General features: G+C 38.0%; 1 long non-coding RNA gene across 2 annotated transcripts in view; it reads right to left on the bottom strand.

Annotated features, from left to right (window-relative positions):
- The window catches only part of LOC107967775 (uncharacterized), a 46,802-nt gene that overhangs the window by 7,717 nt on the left and 11,758 nt on the right, over positions 1–27,327 (bottom strand). The window contains exons 2-5 of one of the 2 annotated variants that reach the window (XR_001708489.3): positions 26,982–27,052; positions 22,642–22,778; positions 21,638–21,693; positions 4,099–4,192 (exon numbers count right to left, since the gene is read on the bottom strand). This is a non-coding gene — a long non-coding RNA (uncharacterized LOC107967775). The remainder of the gene's footprint in view (positions 1–4,098; positions 4,193–21,637; positions 21,694–22,641; positions 22,779–26,981; positions 27,053–27,327) is intronic. The other variant, XR_001708490.2, reaches the window with a different exon arrangement.

Here is a 27,327-nt window from a genome sequence, read left to right as displayed (position 1 = left end):
AGAAGTCATTTACAGCAATTGAACAAACTAAGAAAAATTCTAAGATTCTTATGTGACAGAGCAATTAAACAATATGAAATGCAAGGCTCTACTTTATATTATAAAATTTAGTTATGATGTTATATTTTCAGAGAAATGATTTTTTGGAGCAAATAAGTATTGTTCAGTTAAGGCTTCATAACTTTAAATCACAGACCACCAAGTAAAATTATTAGACAATATACTATATTGTGTTACGTATGAAATTAAATATATACCTAACAGAAAGGAATCCTCTCCTTTTTATTGGAGTGGTAGGTGGTAATCTCTGCAGCAAAAAGATTGTCTGGGAAAAAGTAACTAATATCTCAGCGAACTTGCTATGTGCCCATTCCCTGTGCTAAGGACTTTACATATTTTGACCTATGTCATCAATTTCATCCTGAATATGTGATAGAAGAACCTATATTACTCTAAGCAGAATTCTTTAATTTCTAATAGTTAGCTCACTTACAAAACAGGCTACAGTGTTATTTTAAGTATTCTTTGTTGTATAACACACTACTCCCAAAATTCAGGAGCTTAAAATAACAACAAACATGTATTATCTCTCATGGTTCTGTGTGTTGACTAGACATTTCGGCTTCTGTGCTGATGACTGGGGCAATGAGCTAGCTGGAAGGTCTACAGTGCTCTCACTTATATAGTAGGCACTACTGTTGGCTGCTGGTAGGGAGCTCAGTTGGATGTGTTGGCAAGAGGTCTTGGTTCTTCTACTCTATAGAGGCCATTGTACGTTGTTACTTAAATTCTCACAGCACAGCAATTTGGTTCCAAGAAAGAGCATTGTAATAGTGAGTATTTCAACAGTATTAACCCAACATGCAAACACTTACTGTGGTAAGCAAAATAAAATAAAATAAAGGCCCCCCCAAAGACATCTATGCTCTAAAACTTCCAAACTTATGAATATGTTACCTTAAATAGCAAAAGGCACTTTGCAATGTGATTAAGTTAAGGCGAGGCGGGGAGAGTGTCTGGGATTATCCAGGTGGACCCAATAATGCAATCAAAAAAATATTTTATAAGAGGGAGGTAGAAGTAAGAAATTTGTCCACGTTATGCTGCTGATTTTGAAAATGAAAGTGGAAGAAAGGGCCACAAGCCAAGGAATACAGGCATTCTCTAGAAGCTGAACAAGACAATGAAATTCTCCCCTACAACCTCCAGAAAGAATGCAGCCCTGCTGACACCTTGATTTTAGCCCAATGACACTTCTGATCTACAGAACTATAAATTAATGCTTTTGTTTTGTTTTGAGCCAGTAAGTTTGTGTGATTTGTTAAAACAGAAATAGGAAACTAACACATTTGTCAAGTCTTGGTGTTTATCCCATTTGTTAATATTGTTAATATCCCATTTGTTAATACTGCATGGCTAAAGCCTAGAGTCATTGAACTGAATTCACAAAGCCATGGTTTATCATAATAGTCTACAGCAAAGTAATAATGCAATATAAGCATCATTTCCCTCAAAACATTTCCCACGTTTTAGTTTTCTACTGCTACTGTAACAAAATACCCAAATTTAGTGACCTAAAACAACACAAATTTATTATCACAGTTTCTGTAGGGTATCCATCTAACATGAGTACTAGCAGGCTGAAATCAAGATGTTGGCAGGGCTGCATTCTTTACTGGGGGTACTGAGGGAAAATTTAATCCAAGCTAATTCATGTTGTTGGCTGAATTCAGTTCTGTGGGGATGTAAGACTGAGGTCCCCGTTTCCTTGCGGGCCGTCAATCAGTGGCCATCATTAGCTCTGGAGGCTTCTCTCCAGTCCTCACATGTGACCCCTTAGATCTCAAAATCAGAAAGAGTGCATCAAATACTTGTCACTCTCTGAATTCTCTGACCCTTCTTTCCACTACATCTTCCTCCATCTGGAGAACATTCTCTGCTTTTAAAAATTATGTGATTAAATTGAGTCCCCCCCGATAATCTCTCCATTTTAATACCACACCTTAATTACCTCTGCAAAGCTCTTTTTGCCATGTAATGTAACATATTCATAAGTTGCAGGGATTTGGTACAGACATCCTTGGGGAACATTATTCTGCCTTCCATAGTTCTCCAAAACCAGAATCTTCATGCCAATCAGAGGTTTAAAGTACAGCACCAATCTGCTCTGTACCCTGCGTATGAACAAACCCTCAAAGGCACAATTAGCACAGATAAACTCGTCATCATTCTGCTGTTCTCTGACTCCATCAGCATCTCCAGAAGACAATTTATTTGAGATGTTACTCCTCCAAAATTAGTCACAGTTGGCTATTTCATAACCAGCTCTGCTCTGTTGTTAAAGGGCAAGGCTTTTCAAAAGAGCAACAATGCTGTTTTTGCAATAAACACACAAATTGCCTTTCTTGACCATGAAGGACAACAACAGGAAGATTAATTGATTGAAAATGATCTCGTGACATCTTATGGTGGACAATGTGCCTGCAGTGATGAGTGCATCTTCACATCCCTCTTTACTCTCCAAAGATTTTGGACTTACTGTTCAACATTCAGAATCTCCTGGTATCTTCTTCATTGGAAAATGCAATGTAATTAGAGCATTTGGAGTGAATTGTGATTATCCTATGTTACAAACACGAGAAGTGTTTCTTATAGATACAGAGACTAACACAAATAGGTAAGTAGCAGCCATAACTATATGTTTTTTTAAAATCCAACTGCTTTGATTCATTCCAAAAAATTAATTTTTAAAATATTGTATTAGAGATTCAAGAACAAGTTTGAAAAAACAATACTGTAGCAACAAAGTTAAGGAATAATGTGATATTCAAAGTTAGTGAGGAGAATTTCATTTTTTAATTGATATATAATATTTGTACATATTTATAGGGTATCTGTGATATTTTGTTAAATGCACAGAATATGTATTGATCAAGTCAGGGTATTTAGAATGTCCATCACCTCAAGCATTTATCATTTCTATGTGTTGGGAACATTTCAAGTCCTCTCAGCTAGCTGTTTTGAAATATACAATACATTATTCTTCACTGTAGTTACCCTAGTCTATCCAAAATTAGAACTTTATCTAACTGCATGTTTGTGCCCATTAACCAACCTTTCTTCATCCCTTCTCCCTCCCCCATACCCTGTTTCCAGTCTCTAGTAAGTATCATTCTACTTCCATAGTTATTCAACCAAGAGAGAAAATTATGTGAAGGAGCTGGCACAAGGAAGGGTACTTTGCAATTGCTGAAGCCTTCTTGCCAGTGATGCATCTTTAAATTCTGTTCCTCCAGGGAAAATTTCAGGGTGCCCCCTCCTACCACCCCCAACAACAGATACAGCTTGGGAAAAACTAGAGCTGCCTGGGAAGATGTAAGTTTAGAAGCTTTTGTTCTAACTTTACACATTGAGGTGGAAGGGAGCCTCCTTCTGGTCAATCACATAGAAGCGAATTTTGTTTTTCACTGAAAGTTCTACTTTGCCTACTTTATTGCTGGACTTGCAACCAGCTTCTCTTACTAAAAAAAAAAATTCTGCAGTAATCATGTAAGAGCAAAGGGGGAAAAAAATCACTCTAAACTATGACAGCAGAAATATGCCCTGACATATACATACTTCAAAGCAAAGGAAGTTCTGTACTGTTTCAATTACTAATCATTTAACACAACAAATTCCAAAGAAAACACAACCTACATATTGAATATATTCTTTAGTTATGGGAAGATTTAGGACAAACTCTGTAAGCTAAATAACTTGAAAGTGAACTTTTTGTATGACCTTTTCTTTAAAATATTTATTATTTTAATGTAGTCTATATGTAGACTCCTAATATTTATTTATAATAAATGTACTATAGGAGCATACATCCTGATTTATTTATTTTAATTTACAAATACATCATTCTGATTAATGGAGTCATTTTTCTGTCCTATCACATTAAATTACATCCATAGTCAAACCCCTAAAGTAAATTATAGGCTTATTCAGGGAACATCCTGTCAAGAAACTATTTGGCACTCTGTAAACAGCCAATAAATATTGAAAATAGTAAACATGTATTCTATCAAGGCATATATAGTGTAGATTTTCACATACTTGTAAATTCTTCAGTTGAAATGTTAACAGTCCAGTTTGTCCCTCATCCAATACACTTGAGAGTTTCTTCTCCTTCCATTAATTGAAATGCATTCTGGAGAGAGAAGCTGATTAATATTAATCAACCTTACTATGAAAGCAAAGCCATGCTATTGCCATATAATAATTTTAGAATCAACAATCAATGCATTCCTTGTTTCCTCAATTCATGCTGATATTTTTTTAATTTTTATCTATTTATTTTTATTTATTGATTGATTTTTTTAATTTTATTATTATTATACTTTAAGTTTTAGGGTACATGTGCACATTTAATTGCATGTCCTAATGTAGAAATATTCACTTGTCGAGAAGAATCGGGGAGAATGGGGCTGAAGTGCCTCCTTTACATATTCTGGGAAGGCTTCCTAAATGCTAATTCATACTGAATGGGAGGAAGAGGATTCCCCTCTACTAGGCACTGGGTCTATACAGTGGAGAAAAGAGGTACAGTTCCTGTCCTCAAGAAGTTTATAATCTATTAGAAAGAAGGTCAAAATCAGAATATACAGCAGAGAAAAGAGGTATAGTTCCTGTCCTCAAGAAGTGTATAATCTATTAGAAAGATTAAAATCAGAAGTGCAAGGAAGTATTATAAATGCTGAGATAGAAAAAATGAAAAAAAAGAAAGAACTTGTCATTTCAAAGTTAGTTCTAAGGGTGAACGGCTGGGAAACGTTCTACTCTTGTGCTTGAGCACGTCAGCTCCCTGCTGTAAAAGGCACCTGAAAGTCTTATCTTTCTGTGCAAGATGTAGGAAATGTTATGAAAAACTGAATGAAGGAAAAGGCCTCAGGCCAACTTGAGGCTGATTCATGATCAAAGCATTGTTTGCAGTAGGCTAGTCCCTAACCATCAGGTATAGACTCAAATGCCAGATAGCAAATGCCAGAATGTAGCTTCCTGCTGGGTGCCACCCATGGGCACACCTACATACACGGGATATGCTGCCTCACACTAGAGATATTTCTTTCACTTTGGTGTTCATTCACCAGCCTTAGAAATACTCAAGGGCTTAGAACCCTGACTCACCAGTACCACAGTCCCCTTTTCCCCACCCAGGTCTCCAAAGAGATATGTGTGTTCTGCGTAAATAGGATTCTTGGACATATGTCCCAAAATCCCAAATTATCTGAGTTCAAGGAGCTGAAGAGCTCCCTTCTCACTATCATCTTCCTGCAGCCTCCCCAGCCCCCACTCAGCAATGGCCATTCCTAGGTGAGGATGGGATCTCTGGCAAGGATTATGTCTCCTATTTCTTTTTGGGGATCCTCCACAGTTCCTGCCATAACACCTTACAGGTTAGTTCATTAAATGATTGATAATGATGATGGTGGTAACAACAAATGCAAGAACTCCTCAAAAGTGACTAGAATGGTAGAATCCCAAGATTTTACCATGAGCCAAAAGTTCTGTGAAAAATCTGGTTGGATAGCACAATTAAATACATTCTATGCATTTATATTCTCATTCTCTCTTCCCCCAGTATCCTAACAGAGTGTTGACTGACATCTGTATTCTTTACTAGTGCACCCAGGAAGAAATGCAGAGGCTCCTGTTGGTGCTAAATAAGGCATCTTATTTGCTTAACACAAGTCACCATATGGAGCAGGTACTACCTGAGTCCTGCCTGGGTGAAGTGAAATTATTGTGAGACCTTATGTCCAATTTATTCTGAGCTCTGGCGTACTAAGCAATGTCCCGAGGTGCTGCCACAGATGCTGGGCCTGTGTTAGTAGAACCAGGCGTGGGGGCCCTAACCTGTGTCCAGTAAACAGAGGGAGGTCTTTGATCTCACTGGGAGGGTGCAGTTTTGTTGCTTGCACCCCATTCTGGACCCATAAAGCTTATATTTGTTACAAGAGCATTTATTTGGAAAATTAATAGACAAAGTGCTCATTTGCTTTAAGAAAAGCAAAGAACAAGCTCAACAATTTATGGGAAATTTTATTTGACTACTGGGTCACTGGTTTAATTTTGTGTATGTTCTCATAAATGTAACCAGCAGGGTTTTATGCAAGAATCATCTTGTAAACTAAATGTGCTGGCAGAGGAAAATCAGTTTGCAGCACCCAAGACATTAGGGAAATTGGCAACCATGGAAAACACCTGTAATGCTTTCCTCCCCAGCCTCACAGCCAACCACCAGAGGAAGAATACCCTTGCTCAAACACTCCTCTTGGGTGATTAGCTCTTCTGTCAACCAATTAACTTCTGAGTGAATTTCAATATTAAAGAGGAGAAGCTGAAAGTAACAATAGCACTTATCCCGGTGTTATTTTGTAATAAAAAAATATTATCTGGCCAGGCAGGGTGGCTCACTCCTGTAATCCTAGCACTTTGGGAGGCTGAGGCAGGTGGATCGCTTGAGGTCAGGAGTTCGAGACCAGCCTGCCCAACATGGTGAAACCCCGTCTCTACTAAAAATACAAAAATTAGCCAGGTGTCATGGCACATACCTATAATCCCAGCTACTCAGGAGGCTGAGGCAGGAGAATCGCTTGAACCTGGGAGGTGAAGGTTGCAGTGAGCCAAGATTGCACTACTGCACTCCAGCCTGGGTGACAGAGGGAGACTTCATCTCAAATACACACACACACACACACACACGTATATACAATCTGACTTAGTAATCAGGCTGTCACACCTTGTGTACTCCCAAACAATGGCAAATTAACGTAAAACCTAATAAATAGAGAAATTCTCTGGTGTGTGTGTTGAGGGAGGGAGGATTGCATGCTTTGCATTTAAATGGCAAAGACTGACCTGAGAAAATGTGCTTATGGGAACTTTAGAGCCTTGTACATTTACCTCAGCGCTACTAGAGATCAGAAATCCACCAGTGCAGACGAACAATGCCCATGTGAAGTTGCTGCTGTGAGGATGCAAGTTGATGTTGTAATTAAATTCACTCTAGACAGACATTTTGCTTTCTGAGCAGCCCTACATACTGTTGTCCCTTAAAGTGGTTATTAAAGGGTTATGATAGGACTTAACGACGGTGGCTACTATTTGTGATTATGACCTACCAGATCAAGACATTATGCTGGGCAAATGAACTCTAACCCCTTTCAGTACTGATACAATCTTGCAGCATATGTATTCTTATCCCTATTTTACAGATCAGGAAATGGAACCTCAGAGAAGTTAAAAAGTGGGAAAAAAATGATATGTGAACTTAGTCTAACTCCAAGTCAAGCTCTTTCCACAATCATTTCAAGCTCTTTTCACATATATTTTCCCCTAGGGGGAAAAGGATCCCCAAATAGAAAGTTATAGTTTGCAGTTCTTTGTCATGGAAGTAGAGCCTCAGGGAGCTAGAACACTGCTGACCTGACCCAACTCAGGAGCCGAAACAGTAAACCTGTAAGGTTTGTCATTCATGTATTCCTCATTTCACCCTAAAGACAGATTGTGGTGTTTTCACCCTTGGTAGTAATGTGATTCTGTAACAATCTTCTGAATACTCATGAGAGGATTGAGGAGACCAAAGAGGAGTCATTCATTCATTCATTGGTCCTTTCACTTGTTCAGTCATTCATTTAATCCAAGCAATACAAGAATAATGGTTTCAAGCAGTGGTTGGCAATCTACTACTTTATTACAATCATAAATAAAGTTTCATAAACTTTATTAATGAAATCAGGTAGTGGGTCACATGTGGGTCAAATGTGACTCACCACTGGTTTTCATTAATAAAGTTTTACTGGAACACAACTTTGTGTTCATTTACATATTGTCTGTGACTGCTTTGCACACTACAAGAGCAAATGTGAGTTATAGCAATAGAGGCAGAATTCACCACACAGCTGAAAATATTTATGAATGGACCCTTTACAAAAAATGTTTGCTAATTTCTGATTATTCCATTCAAACACTGACCCTGCCCATTGGACTTGAACCTATCTGAGCCTCGATTTCCTCTTATGTAAATCAGAGATGAAAATAATGATGTTACCTAATTGATTTGCTGTGAGGATTAAATATTTTTATATGTAAAGTACCCAGGACAAAGTAAGCACTGAATATTGTTATTATTATTATTCATTCCTTCACCAGTATTGCCAGAGTGGTTGGAAAATAGGGCACAGGCTGCAATTAGTACTGTGTCCAGTCCCCTGCCTGCTGGGCTATTTGAGATGCCTGTTACATGGGCACATAGGCAGTAGGGCATCCATGTGTGGGCCAGGTGTATACACTTGGGAGTTAATCATGAGTGATATTTTAAAGCTACAAAGCTGGATGAAATCACTTAGAAAGTGATTCAGATGGAATTACTGGAGAAAATGTATGCAGAGAGTAGAGAAGGGCCAGACACAAATCCTGGAGTACCCCAAAATTTGAGGTGAAGTAGAGCAGGTGAAGTCAGGAAAGGAAGTTGAGAAGGAAAGGATCGATAAAACAGGAAGAAAAGTAGGAGACTGTGGTGGCTGAGAAGTTTAAAAATAAATTGTTCCAAGGAGAGTGTGGTCAGATATGCTAACTACACACGATGGTTCAAGAACATGTAGACTAAGAGTGGATCCATTTGATTGGCAACATGCAGGTCATTGCTGACTTCCTAAGAAAGATTTTGCTGGCTGGGATGCTTTCAAGAGTGTGAAGGTAGAAACTGTACATACAGGCAACTATTTGGAGGACTTTTGCTATAAAAGGGAGTGGAGAAATGTGGCAGAATCTAAAAGACGTGGGATCAAGAGAGGAATTTGTAAGACGGGATTACAACAGGTGGGTCTGCTGGTGGAAATGACTCAAGAGAGTGGGGAAAGTATGGAGATGGCTGCAGCAGTAGCTGAGCAAAGATGGAATTCAGGGCTAAATGGGCAAGCTACATTCCTTATTCAAAATTTCTGCATAAATGAATTACATTTGTCTACCCAACTCCTGGCTCTTGGCAACTTCAATATCCTAGTTCCCCATTTGGTCCCATATTTAGTTCTTATTTTCTGTGTATCCTGTAATACTGAGACTCAAGTTCTGGCTTTCCATCTTGTCTTTGCCCTTTGACACATCTAAAGGATACAACTCTACTCCTCTTAATCCCAATGACTCCAAAGAAATTGACCCAGGTAGGCTGCTCCATTTGCTGTTTGCTGTCATTGTGCTTTTGAAGGATAATTGGATACAATTGTGCAATGTGCACTGTGTAACCCTAGAGGCCATCATTCACATAGTTGGCTGAGTTATTAATATAATGTTCTAGCAGATGGCAACAAGTGTTTTTGCTCTATCAAGACAATATTCCATCAGATAAAAGTTGCATCTTAATGAAGAAGCCCTATTTTCTTTTCTTTTTTTTTTTTGTATTTTAACTTTTTTTTTATACTTTAAGTTTTAGGGTACATGTACACAACGTGCAGGTTTGTTACATATGTATACATGTGCCATGTTGGTGTGCTGCACCCATTAACTCTTCATTTAACATTGGGTATATCTCCTAATGCTATCCCTCCCCCCTCCCCCCACTCCACAACCGTCACCAGTGTGTAATGTTCCCCTTCCTGTGTCCATGTGTTCTCATTGTTCAATTCCCACCTATGAGTGAGAACATGCGGTGTTTGGTTTTTTGTCTTTGCAATAGTTTGCTAAGAATGATGGTTTCCAGCTTCATCCATGTACCTACAGAGGACATGAACTCATCATTTTTTATGGCTGCATAGTATTCCATGGTGTATATGTGCCATATTTTCTTAATCCAGTCTATCATTGTTGGACATCTGGGTTGGTTCCAAGTCTTTGCTATTGTGAATAGTGCCACAATAAACATACGTGTGCATGTGTTTTTATAGCAGCATGTTTTATAATCCTTTGGGTATATACCCAGTAATGGGATGGCTAGGTCAGATGGTATTTCTAGTTCTACATCCCTGAGGAATTGCCACACTGAATTCCACAATGGCTGAACTAGTTTACAGTCCCACCAACAGTGTAAAAGTGTTCCTATTTCTCCACATCCTCTCCAGCACCCATTGTTTCCTGACTTTTTAATGATCGCCATTCTAACTGGTGTGAGATGGTAGCTCATTGTGGTTTTTATTTGTATTTCTCTGATGGCCAGTGATGATGAGTATTTTCTCATGTGTCTTTTGGCTGCATAAATGTCTTCTTTTGAGAAGTGTCTGTTCATATCCTTTGCCCACTTGTTGATGGGGTTGTTTGTTGTTTCTTGTAAATTTATTTGAGTTCATTGTAGATTCTGGATATTAGCCCTTGGTCAGATGAGTAGATTGCAAAAATTTTCTCCCATTCTGTAGGTTGTCTGTTCACTCTGATGGTAGTTTCCTTTGATGTGCAGAAGCTCTTTAGTTTAATTAGATCCCATTTCTCAATTTTGGCTTTTGTTGCCATTGCTTTTGGTATTTTAGGCATGAAGTCCTTGCCCATGCCTATGTCCTGAATGGTATTGCCTAGGTTTTCTTCTAGGGTTTTTATGGTTTTAGGTCTAACATTTAAGTCTTTAATCCATCTTGAATTAATTTTTGTGTAAGGTGTAAGGAAGGGATCCAGTTTCAGCTTTCTACATATGGCTAGCCAGTTTTCCCAGCACCATTTATTAAATAGGGAATCCTTTCCCCATTTCTTGTTTTTGACAGGTTTGTCAAAGATCAGATAGTTGTAGATATGTAGCGTTATTTCTGAGGGCTCTCTTCTGTTCCATTGATCTATATCTCTGTTTTGGTACCAGTACCATGCTGTTTTGGTTACTGTAGCCTTGTAGTATAGTTTGAAGTCAAGTAGCATGATGCCACCAGCTTTGTTCTTTTGGCTTAGGATTGACTTGGCGATGCAGGCTCTTTTCTGGTTCCATATGAACTTTAAAGTAGTTTTTTCCAATTCTGTGAAGAAAGTCATTGGTAGCTTGATGGGGATGGCATTGAATCTATAAATGACCTTGGGCAGTATTGCCATTTTCACAATATTGATTCTTCCTACCCATGAGCATGGAATGTTCTTCCATTTGTTTGTATCCTCTTTTATTTCATTGAGCAGTGGTTTGTAGTTCTCCTTGAAGAGGTCTTTCACATCCCTTGTAAGTTGGATTCCTAGGTATTTTATTCTCTTTGAAGCAATTGTGAGTGGGAGTTCACTCATGATTTGGCTCTCTGTTTGTCTGTTATTGGTGTATAAGAATGCTTGTGATTTTTGCACATTGATTTTGTATCCTGAGACTTTGCTGAAGTTGCCTATCAGCTTAAGGAGATTTTGGGCTGAGACGATGGGGTTTTCTAGAAATACAATCATGTCATCTGCAAACAGGGACAATTTGACTTCCTCTTTTCCTAATTGAATACCCTTTATTTCTTTCTCCTGCCTGATTGCCCTGGCCAGAACTTCCAACACTATGTTGAATAGGAGTGGTGAGAGAGGGCATCCCTGTCTTGTGCCAGTTTTCAAAGGGAATGAAGAATCCGTATTTTCTAATTCACACTAAGGCAACATAACAACTTCTGATAGTCCCACATGTGAGGTCTATTTCTGCTGTAACATGAAGGGAAATCACATAAGCGGTTCAGTAGGACTGAGCACAAAACTCAAGGAGAAGATATTGTGCCTAAAAGAACCAAAACAATGTCAAAGCCTTGTCTCTTGCAAACCATAAATAAAAATATTTCCCAATTCCTAATGACGTGGAATTGATGATTAAATGAACAATCCAACAGTAAAACACCTGATGAAATTTGTTATACATGTACCTGCATTCATTATTACATAAACCTGTATGTAGATTGCTTATAGCAATGCTTTTTTTCTTTAAAACAATAGAACATAACCTGTCATTTCAAAGCCAAATCAAAATACTCCATTCTGTAACAGTTGATGTTTAAATATAAGAAACCCAAGTATCGAAGCTTTTTGGCCCTAGGCAGGTACTTTTTTGCCCTCTAGACCATGACTTACACTAATGAGCCTTAGATATAACTAATGCCCAAATGATCATTCTCCCTGAATTAAGAACTTCCGGGTAAAGTCAGATATAGGCAGACACAGTGAACAGCACCCAAAATATGCACAACTTAAGAGAAATTTGCCCTGAGGAAAATGAATAAGAAGCATTATTCTTGGGCTCCTACCTCTCTCAGCACATGTTAGGGAAACATACCTTTTCATACTATCTTAATTTATTTACCTTATTTAGCTTCTATTATCTCTGCCTGTTTAGTCCCATCTGTCTTTAAAGACCTAGCTCAAAATCTACCTTCTTCTTAAAAAGGCAAATACTGTATGATCCTGCACATGTGAGGTATCTAAAGTAGTCAAATTCAAAGCAACAGAAAGCAAAATGGTGGTTACCAGGGGTGGGAAAGCATGAAGGTAACCTATAAATTGGGAGAAAATCTTTGCAAACTATATATCTGATAAGGGGTTAAAATATCTAAAATATGTCAGGAACTCCTACAATGCAATAGCAAAAAACTAACAACCTGATTTTAAAATGCTTTCTGTTATTTTTAACTGTTGACTTTTATCACAAAAGAAAATCTCTAACTTTAACACCATTCCTTCCCACTACATTTTGACTTTTTGATATCTCAATTTACAACTTCTACATTTTGTATATCTTAGCCAACTTTTGTAGTGATATTCTTTAATAGTTTTGTCTTTTAATCTTCATACTCAAGATATAAGTGTATAAAGATATCCATACCACAATTATAGTATTAGAATGGTCTGAATTTGTTGGTGTATTTACTTTCACCAGTGAGTTTTATACCTTCAGATGTTTTCTTGGTACACATTCATGTTCTTTTCTCTCAGATTGAAAAAAAGATCCATTTAGCTTTTCTTTTTTTTTTTTTTTTTTTTCGAGACAGAGTTTCGCTCTCATTGCCCAGGCTGCAGTGCAATGGCGCAATCTCAGCTCACCAAAACCTCTGCCTCCCGGGTTCGGGTGATTCTCCTGCCTCAGCCTCCCAAGTAGCTGGGATTACAGACATGCACCACCATGCCCAACTAATTTTGCATTTTTAGTAGAGATGGAGTTTCTCCACGTTGGTCAAACTGGTCTTGAACTCCCGACCTCAGGTGATCCACCCGCCTCGGCCTCACAAAGTGCTGGGATTACAGGCATGAGCCACCATGCCCAGCGCATTTAGCTTTTCTTATAAGTTGGGTGTTGATGAATTCCCTTAGTTTTTGTTTGTCTGGGAAAGTCTATCTCTGTTTCATATTTGAAGGATAGTTTTGCTCGGTACTGTATTGCGAGGAAAAGGAAAGAAGAGAATGAGGAGGGGCTAGTCAATGGATACAAAGTTTTAGTTAGAAAAGAAGAATAAATTCTGGCATCTTTTTGCATAGTAGGGTAACTATAGCAAATAACAATGTATCATATATTTCAAGATAGCTAAAAAAAGAGGATCCTGAAAGTTATCACCACAAAGAAAAGATAAAGCTTTGAGATGATGAATATGTTAATTACCCTGATTTGATCATTATACAATGTATACATATATTGAAACATCACAATGTACCCCATAAACATGTGCAATTATTATGTGTCAATTACAAAAAACTTTTTTAATTGGCAGAGGACTTGAATAGACATTTCTCCGAAGAAATGGCCAACAGGTATATGAAAACACACTCAACATCACTAATCATCAGAGAAATGCACATCAAAACCACAATGAGATATACCTCACACCTTTCAGGATGGCCATTATCAAAAAGACAAAAGAAAACAAGGGTTGGCAAGGATGCAGAGAAATTGGAAGCCTTGTACACTGTTGGTGAGAATGTAAAACCTGCTATTTTAACTCCGCTTTCTAATAGCAGGATCTTCAAGATTTGGAGACCTGAGGCTGAATCTGAGTTAAACATAAAGGTAACACAAGAAATAGGTTAAGAGTGAAACTCCTCAGAGAAGTTTCAACTGGCAGTCAAGGAAGACTATGCAGACAGTGGCCTCTTTCATTTGCTCATTCTTTCATTCAACAAAAGATTATTGAGCTTCTAAGTACAAAACACCATCCTTATTGTGTGGGAAACAAGGCTGACACAATCCCTGCCTTTAGAAATCTGTAGTCTAGCAGATTCTTACTCTTTCTCCCAAGAAAAGATGAGGAGGAAGTGCCAGCCATGTGGGCCCGTGTCAGCCCAGGATCTGTGGGCTAGAGCCAGATATAACAGCAACTTAAGAAGGGCCGAAATGTCTCAAAATGTGCCCAAAGAAAAGAAGAAAAAATATGAGAAATTAAATTTGTCAACAGGTACAAGAAGCAAATACAAATGCCAAAATATGAGACAAAGACAAAGGTAAGGTAAATGCAGCCACGGAGCAAGAGTTAAGGACCAAGGTGAGACTACGACAAAAATTACAAGGACTTTGGCCATCATCAGAACAGGATATCAGAGTTCTCTCATAATAAATGCATTTCCAATTACTACAGGTGAATTCACCAAGGTAAAAGGCCTGGGATCAGGAAAAGCAGACAAGTAGGGTAAATCTACAAGCAACCAAATGAGAAATATTAAGTTTCATAAGAAAGAAGACTGCAGAAGAGACAGCATAACATAGCATTTAGCAGCACAAATACTGATGTCAATGTGTCTCAGTTAGACAACTGCACCAGTTATTTGCTGTGTAGCCTTGGGTGATATGACTTGGTTTTCCCATCTGTAAATTAGAAACAATTATATCTGACTTATAGAAGGCATTGTGAGGGTGAAATGAGTTGATTTATGTAAAGGGTTGAGGATAGTGCCGAGCACATAGTAAGCTATCTATAAGTGTTTGCTATTATGGGTTAAAGGCAAGAGTAATCAATTCCAGGTGTGACAGCCAGGGAAGCAACTAGCATTTGAGTTCATTCTTAAATAATAGGTACAACTTAGACATACGTGAAGGGACTGTGTGGATAGGTGAGAATGGCATGAATGGTCAAGCTGTGTTTTGAGAAGAGAGAAGGAAAACAGAATGGTTGAAATACAGGGTCAGAATAATCAGAGATGGGACTTGAAAGGCAAGTTGCAGTGGGATAAGTTGAATGCTAAGCTAAGAAGTCCAAACCTTATTTAGAAAGCAATGGAAAATCCTTGCAGGAGTTTGAAATGGGATGATCAGAGCAGTAAGTGAATCTGGCAGCCCTTTGGCAAAGTACCAAGGTATGAAGCACATATACCCAGGTAAAGAAGAAGGATTAGGTACAAAAGGCATCATTAAAGACTTGCAAACTGTGCAGTTATAAGAAAGTATCTTAGAAAAGAGATGTAAATAAAACCTGTGAAACATATAACCTATCAACATACAAAATCAATACTGTATTTCCACTGTAACAACTAAGAATTTGAATCTCTTGTCATTCTATTTTTTATCTAGATGTCCATTTCTATGTAAATTTCTTTAAAACACATTCACATTTCTTCAAAATTTGATCCTAAACTGATCTCCAACCTTATCTATCTCCAGCCTGTATCTATCTCCACTCCATGCTATAGAAAAATTGCATTAATTATTGTTCCCAATCAGTGAAAATACATTGCAAATCATAAAGAACCATATAAACTTCCATGGTTTGTTTATTATTTAAATAGTTTGTATTTTCTTTACTTTAGGCCTTGGCTCACACAGTTTTCTCTACTGGAAGAGTCTTTCTATCTGCAACTGCCAAATTCCTATCTAAACTTCAAGGGCAAGCTGAAACACTGTCTTTTCCATGAAGCCTTCCTTGCCTCTTCAACAGGAAATGATCTCTCAAAGCACTTGTTATGTAACCCTCATATAGCTATAATTTAATGCAAAATGCAATAAATGCTACTTGTGAATGTCATAGCTATGCCATTACTAGTATGTTTTTTAATTTGAATAGTGCTTGAGAGTTTACAAAGGCATGTCTCACCAATATACAGAACCAAGTAATCCTTTTAAATACTTTGATACATAAGAAAAGAAAATTATTATTACCCTCATTCTTTACTGCTGATGAAAGATTACATGAATTACTCAATGTCACACAGTTGGAAGGTAGCAGCACCAAGACTTGAGCCCAGATCCAGGGAATTTCCTGTCACATCTTCTCCCACCCAAGAAGATCCCCTGATCCCAAACCTCTCAGACTGTGCCCATCATGAGCTTATGCTGGTCCAAGGAGCAGTATCTCCATGGTGTGCTGTCTTCCAGGGCAGAGGCACTGTGATTTTTACCTTTCAGTTTACAGATCACCATTACCCCATCTGCCTTAGCCAGACATGACCACAATCACAACACTCTTTCTACTTTCAGCCCATTAGTTACAGTGTCCCCGCAAGCAGCCAAGACCAAGTGATCAGAGTTGCAACCAAAATAAAGACTGTTGGCCATCCTGGATACAGGGATCATGGAGGTATCACAGTGTCCATCTCAGAACAGCAAAGCCTGGACTTGACTACTTCAGACTTAGTACAATTATCTTAGTACGCTGCTCAGCAGGACATTGGACATTCTGTCCCAATTCTGTCCAGTGCAGGAAGGAGGAAAGAGGAAAGGAAAGGAGGGTGGAGAAAGGTCACTAGAACTTTGCATGATTTTATAATATTCTGTGACTTTACTTAAGGGTCTTGCTTTTACCATCATTTATGTATAATGAATAGTTTGTCATTTTCCATGTTTCATTTTCTAGCTGCAGAGCTAGACCAAAAGGGACAACCTAGCAAAGGGAAAACAAATGATTGAGTGGTACGAGGCACTAGTTCATGAAGTATAACATTACTTTCTGCCAAATCCTTTCCCTTGTCAAATTTTTGCCAGAATCAATTGGTTATTTTTGGAATTATTAAACACAGTACTGAATCAAGCAAATTATGCTACAAATAATACTTTGCAGAGAAAGAAAATAATAGATGATTAATGCTTCAATGCAGTCTTCTTAGAATAGTGTTTTCTAATGAATTACATGATCTAGATATTTAGAAAACTGTCTTCCTACCAAGGAATGCTCCTTTATGAACTTAAAAAAAATCAGAATGATGCCTTACACAAATAGTATTAATTCTTGGTTTTTAAATAAGCATTTTTCATTTAAGTAAAAAATGTGTAGGAAGAATATTCAGTCATCTAATTTCATATTTTCAGGACTTTACTTCCTCTGATTTTCTTAAATCATTACAGAAAATTCAGTGTTTTTCATCACATCTTTATTTTAATCTTTATTGCTTTTCTGATTATAATGCTATGCTGATTATAAGAATAATGCTATACTGTACTACTATAAAAATTCATATATTTCAGAAAAGCATTATACAGAAAGCAAAGAATCCTGCAATTAGCTAGAATTGCTACTCTTCTAGCAATCTCTGAGCACAGCTTCAAATTTTCTCAATCTATTAACCTTTTGACCTCTCTTTCTTCAAGATCAGCCCAGCCCCAGTTCCTTCTGCCACAATACAGCCCTGACTTTCCAGCCTACGTGCAGTGAAACACCCATAATTTTTTAAATGTACTTTGGTCCTTCAGTCGCTTTAAGCCCTGCAATTTTTCTCTTTTCTTTCTTATCTAAACATCTCAAGAGCAAGGTATATTCATTTCTCAGATCACTGAAATCTGGCTTCTTTCCCTTCTACTCAACAGAAACCATGAGGTTCTAATGTCCCAATGTAATGAATACATTTTTCTAAGAAATCTTTTCTCTAACTTTAACACTGCTGTGTCTCCTTCCTCAAAATACTTATCTCGTTGGTTTGATTATGGTTCTCTGACCTGCTTTTCTTCCTACGTCTCTGATAATAGTTTGCTGAGTTCCTTTATTATTCCCTCTCCCTTTGTTTGTCCTTTATATGTTGGTGCCTTGTGTTTGGCCCACTCTCCTCCCCACTCTACATGCACTATCTCCTCTGAGTTAGCTATTGATTTCATGGTTTCTACAACCACCTATTTCAGACTGATAACTATAAATCTTATTCATCTCCAGCCCTTAATGGTATCATTAGGCTCCATACTCATGCAGGTACCTGTATTTCCCAAAGACATCTCAAAATCAACATTGTCCAGAGTGAATTCGTCATGTCCTCCCCCTTTTCCTAACCCGAGACCCCCTCCTGCTGTATTGACATCACCCATCTCATTACCCAAGTGAGAAACCAGGCAGTCATGTGTTACTTTTTCTTCTTCTCTATTCTTCTTACAAACGTAACCATCAATACACATCTTGACTCCGTTCCTTTGTTTTTAATTTAGGCCCCATTTCTCTTTGCAACTCATAAGAATAATTTTCTTGAGTCCCATCTATCAAAGTCCAGATACTGATTTTCTTTGTAGAGAAAGCAGGAAATAAAAATAATTGGATTCTGGTAATATTCTAATTCTTAATCTGAATAGTGCTTAACTAGGAGCATTCACTTTATGATCATTTGTCCAGCTGTATATTTACAATTTGTACAAACTTTGATGTATGTGTTATACATCAATAAAAATTCCCTTTAAAAAAAACAGGACATCTATAACTAAATAGAAAATAGTATTATGTACAATTGAAAAAGGGTTATAACTATAAAGCAATATTTTAAAGAAACAATTTGGAGAAACTAGGTGTCTCAGTATAGATGCCTTAAAAAGCTATTACAACTAAATTACTGGAGAACTACCAACCACAAATAAGTATCCAACACAAACATATTATTACTATCTCAAAGAATTCATGCAGAAATTTTACTTAGATACAATCAAAAAGCTACTTGTTCCATAAAATATGCTCTAGCTTTCAAAGAAAGGTGAAAACAAAGATGATTCTCAGTTGTTTTTTCCAGCTGACATCACCAGAAAGTTCCTTTTAAATTTCATTTGTTTTAGAGGCAGCTGCAGGCTTTTCCTGGACCATGCATTAGCTAACTGTCCCTTTACAAACTTTTTCACTGTCTATGTGTACCTAGAAGACCTTCAGGGTTTTTTATCCTTATGTTCTGATGCAGAGTAGGACTACACAGACAAATATATGCCTTTTAAAAAGGCCGGAAAATATTTCAACAGCTTCCAGGTGTCTTTCCAGGTCAGGAAAGAGTTTATATTAAGAGGCTTTCATCTTTAAAAATAGGAAACAGGTTAACTATCAACTTTAGGTCAATGTTAGATGATCTAACTGAGAGGTTAAAATGGTATCCAAATGTCCTTGCGATAGTTTGCTGAGAATGATGGTTTCCAGCTTCATCCATGTCCCTACAAAGGACCCTAAAACTTAAAGTATAATAAAAAAAATGGTATCCAAATGGGCCACCTTCAGCTTGTGGTCCAGCAGGAATAGCAGAAGGAATATGAGTTGAGTAGATGAAGTTTGGTATCCACCTCATGGTCATCTATTGCCTCTATCTGTAGTTAAAAAGTGCAGCAGCCAACAGCACCCATACCTCACCACCATGCTTCCTCACATACAGGTACCACATGGGTTCTTTTCACAGCTATTGTAGGGTGGCCTCAGCCAGTGACAATAAGCAGAGAGCCCATAGGTGCTTTTCCTCCCAGAGAGGGGCAAGTTCTCCACTCTGTCACCTCCTACAATCAACATTTAACATATTAAGTCATATATTCCAGGACACATTATCTCTGGCCTCACAGAATTCTTAGCCTAGATGGAAACTCTGATATTTTTAAGCTCCATTATTCTACAATTCTAGTAAATGGGCCTTTGCTTTGTTCCCCTAGTTGTGAGCTTCCACTTCAGTAAACCACTCAGACCCACAGTTCCTATAGAAATGGGGTTTCTCTGGCTTGCTCTTGTCAGCTTCCTTTCAGGAACCACGATCTGCCCCTTAATCCCTGTCAGGCGTTGCTGAAACATTTCAAGCCAATTTCTTGTCTATTAGTCTGACTTTCTGGCTGCCTATTTGTCTACCCACCTGGAATTTCAGATGATTCATTTTTTTCCCCAATGATGCATTTAGAATTGTTTATCATCTTGGATTGAACTCCCACCCTCACCTTTATATCAAATGCTTCCTGACACAGAGACTGATCTGGAAGAGGGGACTTCTCCAAAGCTCCAGCAATTTCGTCTAACGTTTCTGTAATGAAAAAATACTGACAGAGCCCCAAATTGTTCCCACCTTCTGGCAACCATACCTATGTATAATTCCTCCTCTTGAGTATGAGTGAAAACTACTACTTGCTTCTAATCAATAGAATATGACAAAAGTGATGGGATCCATTTCTGTGATTAGGTTACATAGAATCTTATGTTCCATCTTGCTAGCAGACTCTTATCATTGACTCTGTCTCTTGCTGGCTTTGATGTAGTGAAATTGCATATGGAGAGATCCATATGGCAAGAAACTAAAAGTGACCTCAGGCAAATAACCTGATAGAAACCAAAACTCACAGTCCAACATCCCACAAAGAACCAATCTTGCCAATAATCATGTGAGCTTAGAAGTGGATCCTTCCTCAGTTAAGCCCCAAATGAGACCCCAGCCCTGGTTGACACTTTGACTGTAGTCCTGCAAGAAACCCTATGATAGAAGACCCAGCCAAACCATGCCTAGACTCCTGAGTCACAGAAACTGTGAGCTAATAAATGTGTGTTATTTTAAGCCACTAAGTCTATGGTAATATGTTATACAGCAGATCATTAATATAGTTTCCAATGTCTGCCCCACTCGCAAATGGTAACCAAAGTTAAGTGGGTCAATTCTAGACCAGTCTCAAATTGTCACATTTTTAATAACAAGCCTCTAACTTGATAGGTATTTGAAGGCAAAGAAACAGCAATATGTTTACAGAGATCAATTTCTAGTGCTATTAATTTCAGCCATTTTTGAGTGTCTGAGGAGAGTTGGTAAACAGTTAGTAAATGTCTAACAATATCTTTTATTTTATTTGGCAGAATCATTGTTGATTTTCCTATCCTGTGACAGACTATATTTTCAGAAGATGGCCACACCAATATCCTTTGTCCTACACACTCTCATGCCATGTGACCTTGCCACTATTCCATCAAAGGTGGAGTTTAATTCCCCTCCTCTTGGATTTGGGCCAGGTTTGATGACATGTTTATAACCAATAAAATGTGTAGAAGTGATGCTGCATTTTTGAGGCTAGATCAGAAGAGGCTGCCCAGCTCCCACTTACTCCTTCTCAGAACCCAGTTATCACACTGTGAGAAGCTGAAGCCAGATGGAGAAGCCAGTTGCAGGAGCTCCAGATAACAGGTGTAGCTGAGCCCAGCCTTCAGGTCAGGTACCAAATTCATGAATGAAGAAGCCCCCCAGTGGTTCCCCAGCAGTGTGGATCACTCCAACAATTTGAGCTTTCCCAAGTGAAACTGCAAGCATCATGGAGCAGAGACAAGGTGTGTGTGTGTGTGTGTGTGTGTGTGTGTGTGTGTGTGTATCAAACTGGGCTAGAATCTGGTACCCAGTTCAATTAAACACTAATATAGATGTTGCTGTGAAGGTAACTTTATAGATTGGATTAACATCACATCTATAATCAGGTGACTATATGTAAAGATTGTCTGGATAACCTAGGCTAGCCTTATTCAATTGGTTAAAAGGCTTTACAAACAGAGCTGAGGTTTTCCAAAAAAAGAAGAAATTCTACCTGTGGATGGAAGTTTCAGCTGCTAACCTCGTTTCCAGTCTAGTCTTTCTGTTGGCCTGCCATAAAATACCATAAACAATAAACAAATGGTTATTTTTTATACCACTAAGATTGAATTGTTTGTTATACAGCAATAGATAACCAGAACATTTCCTGTTACTTGGCCATTTTCTAAGGAATTCTCTAAATCACTGGAAAATACTGCTTGTATGTATTTTGCATCCCTCTCATACTTAAGGCAAAATAAAGAAGATGTAGAGTACTGCTTCTGAATCCAAATACACTTTCATTCATTACACCATTGAGCTCTAAATCAAACACTCCTCTGTGTCTTTAGACAAGACTATATTAAAAATATACACAACAAAATGCTTCCTAACCTATTCTTAGAGAAGGGAACTACATTTGTAACCTGGATTTTCCCTTGCTGCATCAACGTACAAGACTCACACAAATAATAACAATGATATCAAATTAATGATAATAAACAGTACCTCTCCAGATGCAGCCCCACCATTTTTTAGAGTCTCCATTCTCTAAAAGCTCTCCTTCTCTATCTTCAAATTTTTCTGTGTGCCCTTTTGAGGTTTCTCTTAAATGAGCAGGCAAAAAACCATCTTCTCCACTTCTGCTTGGTCCCCCTCATTCTTTCTCAACACTTCTTCAGCCCCCATTTGGAGTGTCCAGTGTTGAACCTGCCACTGACTTGCGAAGTCTTGTAAGGGAGGTACCCTAGTACACCATCAGCGTCTGCTGTCCGTGGTGCTGATATCTGTGCCAAGGGCACTATAACCTAATGACAAAAAGCACGGCCTCATACTACTGATAAAAACCACTGGCCCCAGACATCAGAGCCAGAGCTTCATTCTGGATTTTGCCAGATGCTCCCATAAAAGATATTGACTATTCTCATGGTTCTGGGGGCAGGGTTTGGTTGAAGCTGCAAGTGTTATTAATATGTTGGTGCCCTAAATATACCAAAGTTCCATATTCTCTGTACTCACCTTTTTAATCCCTTCATTTTTTTTTGTACCATGCTTCTTTAACCAGAACGAATACAGTTTGCTTACTGATCTTGCTGTGTTACTAAGTTTTTGGTGAAAATGGGTTCTTCCCATTTTCATCTTTAGTCCTCAGTTTCCTAGAGATAAATTCATGAGCATTATGCAGAAAAGCAAATCTCAATAGCAGACAATATGTTGTATTTAAAATTGGCTCCCACTTCTAATTATCCAGCTTGCCTGTTAATTGTCTGTTCTCTTGAAATAAGCTCATTCTGGAGAGTTTTCTCAGGCCTTCTTCCTAACAGACCATGAGTGAACCTGCCCTGATGTCTCTCATTCTAAGATAAGCAAGACTCAGGCTGTATTTGAAAATCCCCACTACACCACATTTCTTTAAAAACCTAGTTTAGTTGAGAGAATGAGTTCTTGTTTCATCCTGACAAGCAAAGAATCCAGGTCCTCAATTTTAATTAAAACATCTTATTGTGGCCAAGCATGGTGGCTCACACCTGTAATCCCAGCACTTTGGGAGGCCGAGGCAGGTGGATTGCTTGAGCTCAGGAGTTTGAGACCAGCCTGGGCAACCTGGTGAAACCCCGTCTCTACAAAAAAAATACAATAACAATTAGCCAGGTGTGGTGGCACATTTCTGTAGTCCCAGCTACTCAGGAGGCTGAGATGGGAAGATCGCTTGAGCCCAGGAGGTGGAGGCTGTGGTGAGCCCAGATTGTGCCACTGCACTCCATCCTAGGCAACAGAGGGAGACCCCTGTCTCAAAAAAAATCTTATTTTGGTTTGTTTGCTTATTTGGATTTGCTAATCCTAATCTTGTAAAGAGTATAGTAGTTAAATGATAGTCTTTGGAACAAGTCTATCTGGGTTCATCCTAGTTCCACCAATTATTAGCTATGAGACACTGGAAAAGTTACTTATCACTCTGTGCTTCCCTGTTTCTAGCTATAAGATGAACTTAGTGATAGTATATATACCCTAGGATTTTAGTGAAGATTATTTCACATTAATAAGCAGCATAGGCATATAAACTCATCAACACAGTGATTGGTATAAAATAAGCATTGCATATGGATTTGCTAATATTATTAAACAACTGTTTATTTGCTGTAACCTTATCAGTTATCACCCATGCAAAGAGCTTCTCATTTAGTGGCACTAGATGAGTAATAATTGATGTGGTCTGGGCATGTGCCAAGTATTATATTTACTTAACACTTCTGTGAAATCTGAATTGGAGAAATAGGATATATAAAGGAAACTGTGCAAATATTTGTACTTATTTGTAATACGGCATTTAATTCCAGCACATGCTACAATTGTAAGAGTATGTTGCTTGGGAGCTAGTTTGCAAGCAAATGTGTTTATTGGCCTATAGACATCTTTCCTGTGTAAATGCAGCCATGCATTTTAACCAGCAGCTGGCACAGATATATGATATTTATAAATTATATATATATGTAGCTCATATACAAGGTCCTGTGTGTCAAGCAATATAATATAATTATATTCTATCAACAAAATGGCAAATTTATACCTATTTCAACCAAAAAAATTCTACCAACAAATGTAGAATATTCACTGCTAATTTGTATATTTTCCTTATTCATTAGCTAAAAATACTGGGCACCACTAAATAATGAATTAACAAAATAAAAAAATAAGGTACAAGTGAAAATTTAGATTCGTACACACACAAAAATCTATGCATGGATATTCACAGCAGTTTTACTCCTAATAGCCAGAAATTAACTCCTAGTAGCCAAATGCTCTTCAATAAGTTAAGAGATAAACAAACTATGGTACTTAGTACTATATTTGGTCTTTCCAAATCATGAAATACTACTCAGCAATAAAAAGAAATGAACTGTTGATAAATGCAACAACTTGGATGAATCTCAAGGGAATTGTTCTGAATGAAAAACAGTCCATCTCAAATTATATACCATATGATTCCATTTATATAACATTTTTCAAATGACAAAATTATAGAAAGGAAATTGATTGGTGGTTGCTAGAGGCTGAGGGAAGGAGAGAAATGGATATGACTATAAAAGAGTATCATAAGGAACCCTTGTGATGGAACTGCTCTGTATCTTGGCTCTCGAGCTTTATAATCCATACATATAAAAAATGCATAGAACTAGATAATAAATGAGTGCATGTAAACTTGATAAAATCTAAATAAGGTTGATGGATTTTATCAATAGCAATTTCCCAGCTGTGATACTATGCTATAGTTATATAAGATGTTGCCATTAAAAGAAACTGGATAAAAGGGATATGGAAACTCTCTGTATTATTTCTTAAGACTGCACATGAATCAACAATTATTTCAAGACAAAAATTTTATGAAAAAGTATACCTAAGAACTTTCATTAAGGTATTATATAAAACATCAACTTAAAAATTGGAAATCTAAAAGTGGTTTATTTCATTACCTTTCAACTCACAATATCTGCTATTTTAAAAGCAGCAATTCCATCATTCTGATTCTATCAATGTTCACTCACTGCCTACTGAGCTCTAGGCACAATAGAAGACATTTCAGCGAAGAAAATATTATATGACCTTTAAAGATATTCTTGTGGTAGGACTATGATCCCTACTTTACAAATGAAAAAGCAGATTTAGTGCCATTAAGGAATTTGCCCAAAACCTCATATCCATTACATAGCAGGTCTGGCATTTGCTCCCAGCCCAGTGTTTTTTCCAGTCCTTTATCAGTGTAGCCTCTGTTCTTCATAAATCAAAATACCAGATAATTAGAATAAATTTGGGAACTTAAATGACGGGTTTTGTGTTTACTTTTCCAACACAATAAGGGGTTCACCAATTCCTTGTAAATAACCAGTGAAAGAGAAGTTCTTGCTTCTGCATGAATTCCCCGCTCTGGTGCACAGGAATTTGAGCGAGGCTAGTGATGGTGGTAGGTGAGGGCAGTGGCAACACTATAGGAAAACTGAGCTTTGGTCAGGAGGTGAGACTGCTCTTTTTGTCACAAGCTTCTCAGTTGAAAGATGCCCTAATACCTAACTCAGCCCCATCTGCTTTTCCCGGACAGAGCCATTGGCAGGAATCCAATCCAAGCACATCACATTGTACCTTGGGGACTTACTAACATTTCATCTCTTGAGGGAGAATGCCTCAACTGTGAGGCCACCCGGGGAAAACCTTACATAGGCTATCTGGAATGGGGAGTTGGGTAGTTAGTTTAACTTCCTTCATTGTCCATAATACTAAACACTTGGATTCTTTTTTTTTTTTTTTTAATTATACTTTAAGTTTTAGGGTACATGTGCACATTGTGCAGGTTAGAACACTTGGATTCTTAAACATCTTTAGTTCCCAGGAGCAAGCACTGCTCTTTCACTGGTCATTTACCTCTAAGATTCAGCCAGAGAAGTGAGAGCCTAACCATCATTGAATGAATTGATCCAAAATGAAAACCTGGAGGCCGATAAGCTAATAAAAATCATGAAAATTTGCTGATAACGTTTTTAAAGTTCAAATGCCTGTATTCTCTTGAAAACGCTGCACACAGCCAGAAAGGGCAAGAGCTAAGTGGCAGATGTCCCCTTGCAGAAAGTCAGTCACTCTTTAGTTCTTAATTCCAGCAGGGCCTGCTTGACCCAGGTGAGTTACTGGCGGTCCCCAAAAGGCCTTCCAGTTAGCCAACTTTGACTTGGGGAGGTAAGTCTGATCATTCTTAATAAATGACACCTGTGAAAATAACCTGTGTCTCAGAGACTTTCCAGAGGCATCAAGCTCACTATTCAACAGTGTACAGAATGCACTTCCTCAGCCTTTGTGAAAATTCATATTATACCCTAGACTTTAGGGGCAGGGGAGGTAGCATAATAGCAAAAAGCTCTAATAAGGAAATTTGACCAAAGGTGTTATAAATTTTTAAAAACAAGCTATGTATATTTACTGACCACTTACTATGGGCAGTAGTGGCTGTGGTTTTAAAAAAAAAAAAAAGTAAAGTACAAGCATAGTAAAGCACAAGTGCATTTTGTTGTTGTTGTTGTTGCTTCTCAGGCTTTTCTAATGTTTGTTTAGCTTCCCAGACCCCTTGTCCTCCTGGGTCTACAAACTTATTTTAACCAGCACTCTGGGGAATTTTTATCCTCAGGGAGCTTGGTAAATATTGCATTATCTTATTTTATCTTACCACATTCCTATAAAGACAGATACTATTCCTGAAAGGAAAACACAATTTAGATTAGCTTATTTGCCAAGGTCTCTGTCTTAGTTCTTTTGTGCTGCTATAACAGAATACCTGTGACTGTGTAATTTATAAAGAACAGAAATTTACTTCTTACAGTTCTGGAGGCTGGAAGTCCAAGACCAAGGTGCCAGTATTTGGTGTGATGAGGACCTTCTTGTTGTGTCCCTAGAAGGCAGAAGACAGAAGGGCAAGCTGGCCAAATACTGGCTGGCTATGTAATGCCTCCAGGGCCTTAATCCCATTAATGATGGAGGAGCCCTCAGGGCTGAATCACCTCTTACAGGCTGCACTTCTTAATGCCATCACATTGGCAACACCTGAATTTTGGAGGGAACACATTCAAACCACGGCAGGCACACTGCTATTGAATTGGTGTGAATCAAGAGTGCACCTAGATCAGGTATTCACAAACTATGGCTCACAGACCTAATCCAGCCCAC

Source organism: Pan troglodytes, chromosome 10 (genome assembly GCF_028858775.2).
Source record: "Pan troglodytes isolate AG18354 chromosome 10, NHGRI_mPanTro3-v2.0_pri, whole genome shotgun sequence".
Lineage (NCBI taxonomy): Eukaryota > Metazoa > Chordata > Mammalia > Primates > Hominidae > Pan > Pan troglodytes.
This window is presented reverse-complemented; position numbering and strand designations above follow the sequence as displayed.